This window comes from Ochotona curzoniae, unplaced genomic scaffold (assembly GCF_017591425.1).
Source record: "Ochotona curzoniae isolate NIBS_2020 unplaced genomic scaffold, NIBS_Ocur_1.0 contig_2723, whole genome shotgun sequence".
Classification (NCBI taxonomy): domain Eukaryota; kingdom Metazoa; phylum Chordata; class Mammalia; order Lagomorpha; family Ochotonidae; genus Ochotona; species Ochotona curzoniae.
This window is the reverse complement of record NW_024465573.1, coordinates 26,322,360-26,327,787: the sequence shown is the minus strand read 5'-3', so window position 1 is coordinate 26,327,787 and position 5,428 is coordinate 26,322,360.

Genomic DNA, 5,428 nt, shown 5'->3' with positions numbered 1-5,428 from the left:
TTCTTGGCAATATCTAGCATTATTAATAAACTGATATCAATTCTTCCTCAGGACTCATTGGCTAAAGTGGTAATTATTTCCAAATCACATTTAAATGATGAATGAATGATGAAACTGCCCCTGGATTGTAAGCAGCCTCCTACTGCTTTTCTCCATAGTCCCTCCCGCTAGGTGAAAATGCCCTGGAATAAATACAGGGTGATAAAGAATCCAGGCAATCAATAGAAACCTCCCATGCATTCATGCTAACAATCAATTTCTTCCCTGGCACACCTTGACATGAAGATTCCTAAAATGAGCTCATCCATCATTTATTAGCTATAAACCCAAATGGTTCACACTCAGATAAATAGATTGGTAGCTGGCTTCTGTGCCTTTCTGGAAGAGAAGGTTCCTTCCGTGCAAAGCAGCAGATACTCATTATGAGCCAACTACCAGCCATAAACAGTGCCAGGAGTGGGGACAGCCAAGGCACTGATGCCCTATGTGCTTTCCACATGCTTATGCTTCAGTAACACAAGTATAGCCAATCTTGGAGGAAAGCCACGGGTGTGAGGGGGAAGAAGCAGAGCAGAGGAATAATTCAACTCTGGAAAGTTCACAATGGTAAGGGAAAATACAGTCCCTGAATAGAGACTTGAAGAATGGAGACAAACACTCTATAGTCATTACATTGTAAATTTTCACTAATCAAGGGGATGGATACCACACAATTGTTGTAATTTTATGTCTCTGATTATTAATGAGTAGGGTAACATCTTCTCACGTTTCAGGATTACTTGGGTTTTCTTGATGAATGATCTGATTTCTTATTTTATTGAAATTCTTTGAAATTATTAACTTGAGAGAGTTCATGAGTAAATTGTTGAATTCCCTTTTGTCAATAGCTCTCTTCCAGAGGAACATTTCAGTTGTACTGTAGTCAGATTCAGCAATCCCTTGTCTTGAAGGGGTATACTGCCTGTGTTTTGTTAAAACTCTGTCCAGAGAGTGTGTTGCAGCACATTAGGTTAAGCTGCCACTTGAGATACTCTAATATCAGCGTACCAGTTCGAGTAGTGATTGCTCTACTTCCTTTCCGGCTTCCTGATAATGCATCTGGGAAGCAGCAAAGGACAGCCCAAATGCTTGGACCCTTGTCACCTATGTGCAAGACCCTGATGGAGTTCCTGGTGCTTGGCATCAGCTTGACCCAAGTCAATCTCTTGTAACCACTTGGGGAATGAACAGCAGTCAGAAGATGCATGGATGTCCTTTGCTGTTTCTTTCTCTCCCTCTCCACTTCTGCCACCCAAATAAAAATTCTATCCACTGCCTGGGTTGCATTGTACCTAGGCAGATGCTATGCTGCTGGGAGAAAAACAGCTAATAGCTGATGGGCATCCTGGGCCTGGTTAATGTGAAATTTTTATTAACTGTACCAAAGTGCCAGCATAGATGCTTATCTTATTTTTTCAAAAGATATGTTGTGGTAGGGGAGCAGAAACCAACACACAACAGACAGGGTATGGGGCCTCACATGTGAGTGTGTATGGGCCCTGGGTAGGCATACAGGGTCCCAGGTTGGCACAGCACACCACTGGAGGATTGTGCTTTGGTATTCCCAGGCATTGAGAGGTAGGGACTCAAAAACCTCTAAGAAGCAGGTCTGGAGATGTGTGGGAGGGAGGACTACTGAGGGAGAACCTGATAAATGAGGAGTGACTTCTAGGGAACTTTCACCAACCTGACTGTTGCAAGATCCAGGGCTGGGAGTAGTAGTCACACTAGGGAAACTGTGGGCAGCGCTCTGATGGGCTGCAACTCCCACTGGTGAGTACGAGAACCAGGGCTGGGGATGGACCCAGCTAGACAGGTGGTGGCATCCACTGGCATGAGTGTGGGCTAGATTGTGGGGTTGGTTGGGTTGAGCTAGATTCCAACATCCATTGATGTGTATGAGAAGTGAATGGGATGCAGGGCAGACTGGACCAGTCTGTTGCATATACTGGTGTGTGCAGGAACTGGGAGTGGAGACAAACCTGGTGGGAATTTCTGGGGGTCATTCTGACCAGGTTGCAGTTCCTGCTGATTTATGAGAGGGCCACGTGTGTTGTGGGCAGGATTAGGGTTGGGCCACAGCATCCATTGGTTTGTTGTGTATGAGATGGGAATGGGAAAAGAACTGACCAGGCACTGCAACCACCAATGTGTGTGTAGTTGATGTCGGTGATGGCTGAGCTGGACCCTGCACTGGCTGGCACATACAGAAGTCAGATTGGGGTCACTTTTGCCAAAGTTCTTTGGGGATCCCTCCCAGCTGGACTTCTGGACTCAGAACTCCAACCTTAGGGAAAATCACAGGATCTCTGGTCTGACCATGGAACACATGTGTCAGAACTGAGTCACTATGGTTGCGGAGGCCTGTATGGTGGATGGACTGCCCAGATGCTCATGGGGGATGATAACCAGTTTATTGAAGTCTACAGAGGACATCTAGTACCGTGGAGGACAGAATAATATAGGCAGCTCTCCCAATCAAGCTTTGACAGCAAGTCTCTGGGCAAATGGAGATTCTAAGGTGGGCTATGTCAGCAAATGGATCTTCCTCAACCTCAGAGCAATGAAATCAATAGTATCTCATAACTATTGAAACCATTGAAGCAGTATTCTTGCAATCTGCTGCACATCAGGGACCCTGGGATGACATCAGGTGGCCATTCCCTATCCCAAGGCACTCAAGCAATTGGGCTGCTAGGAGCAGCCCTTTCCTCACTTTACCCAGATACAGGAAGAAAAAAGGAGATTGGCATTAACTGTCTCATCTACTTTACCCCATTCCTTGACCCTCCCCACTCTAATCTGTGATCTACATAGGCATGTATCCCTCTCAACTATGTAAACATTATAAAAAACAATACATTTAAAAATTATATCCACATTCTGAAATTTAAAATACTTTATATGTTCATTTTTATTATTTCTGAGTCACCAGAACTAATTTGTTAAATTTAACAAACATTATTTATGTGGGTAAAAGATGAAGAATGTTGGACCCACACAGTAGCATAGCAGCTGAAGTCCTAGCCTTAAACGTGCCAGGATCCCATATGGGTACCAGTTCTAATCCCAGTGGCCCCCGCTTCCCATCCAGCTCCCTGCCTGTGGCCTGGGGAAGCAGTCGAGGACGGTCTAAGGCCTTGGGACCCTGTACCTGTGTGGGAGAACTGCACCTGCTGGGAGACCCAGAGGAAGTTGCTGGTTCCTGGCTTTGGTTTGGCGCAGCTCTGGCCGTTGCTGCCACTTGGGGAGTGAAATATCGGACGGAGGATCTTTCTGTCTCTCCTCCTCTCTGTGCATCTGACTTTCCAATAAAGTTAAATAATTCTTTAAAAACTAAGATGATGAAGAATGTTGATCCCACTGTTAATCACTGCCCCTTTGTAAAACTCTCAAATTCTTTAGTTCTCACTGTCCTTTCGCTTAGGGAGCTGAATAAAAATCTAGATACCCTCTAATTTTTGCCACTACCATGCCTTCACTTGCAGAATTAATCAATGATGAAAAGCAACAGAGCCATAGTAACTGTCATGCCATTATTCTATGGCGATGCTTCAGTAGTATTATCTGGTAGTAAAACCACAGTTCCCTCTTCAATTCACTAAAAGATGAATTATACTCTCTATTTTAACATTTAACAATGTTTTTTTTAAAAAAAAGATTTATTCATACGAAGATCAGCTGCAAAGAGAGGGCAAGACACACATGTACATGCACACACATGCACAGATTTTAAAAATTTATCTTATTTTTGTTAGAAAGGCGGATTTACAAAGAAAAGGAGAGATAGTGAGAAAGATCTTCCCTCCATTGCTTCACTCCTTAAGTAGTCATAATGGCCAGAGCTGAGTCAATCCAAAGCCAGGAGCCAGTGGATTCCTCTAGGTCTCGCATGCAGGTGCAGGGTTCCAAGGCTTTGGGATATCTTCTATTGCCTTCCCAGGCCACAATGAGGGACCTGGATGAGAAATTGAGCATCCAGGACATATAATGGCACCCATATGGGATCCCAGCACACTGCAAGGTGAGGACTTTAGCTACTGAGCCATTGCACCAGGCCCCAGAAATCTTCCATTTGCTGAGTCAGCCCCCAAATGGCCATAATGACTGGGGCTGGGCCAGGTCCACGAAAGGAACTAGGAGGTCCATCTAGCTTTTTCACACAGGTGGCCGGGGCCCAAACACTTGGGCCCTCTTACACTGCCTTCCGCATCACATGAGCAAGATCAGGACTCAAACTGGTGCTCATATGCAATGCTGGTATCACGGGTGGCAGATTAACTTGCTATACCACAATGCTAGCCTCACGAACAGCCCGACTATTAAAACAAATTTGTTACAAACAAATCTGATTTAAAAGCATCAAATTTACCATCTCATTTTAAAAAAGGTTATCTACATTTTTAGTTTGAAAGGAGAGAGAAAAAGAATTTTCTGATCTCTGGTTCTCCTCGGATTCAATCCAGATCTCCTACATGGATGATAGATATTCAGCTACTTGAGCCATCACACATTAGCAGGAAACTGCAATCTGAAGTAGATCCAGAACTCAAGCACTCCTGCATGGGATGTGGGTGTCTCAAGTACATCTGACTTCGCTGCACCAAACTCCTACTTCTTGTCTGAACCCCCTTTTCAAGTACACAGCTCAGGAGTATAAAGTATATTCATACTGTTGTGCAGTTGATCTTCAAATATTTTTCATTTTATAACCCTGTAACTCTATACCCACTAACTCTAATTTTCTCACCCTCCAGCCTGTGGTAACTACCTTTGTTGGTTCTAGGATTTCCACCACTTTATGAATTCTATGAAATGGGATCATACAGGTTTTGTCTTTGTGTGACTAATCGGCTTTATTTGTCCTCCAGGTTCAGTCTTTGTTGTCATTGCTGTTGTTTTTTACACGGTGACCATCTACAAGAGGATGTAAAGTTTATTTTTATATTGTGTAACATGGGCAAAACTATTTAAAGTTAGTTTTCCTTTAAGAAATTCCCCATGTTGCAATTCCTGCCACTGGCCATCAGAGTCATCTACTTAATTCTTTTGAATCTCTAAACCATTTTGAACAAATGGATACTTAATCCACAGTTGTCTCATCAGTCCTAGAATCTTTGAATACAATTTTTAAAAGCAATTTACTCTAAGATATGTTTATAAAGTAGATGGTTTTGCCTGATTGTTAATTTTTGACGCACTCACACATAAAGAGCCTTATTTCTTCCTCAACCATCACTCACAAATAAATCATATCTGTGAATATTCCAATACTTTAAGATACACCTGCAATTCCCGACATGATCTCAAGATAAAAGCCTTCTTTGACATTCATGTTCCTGTCTCCTTTTCAGGAGATTTTATCTCCTCTGCAGTGTTTTTAACCTTA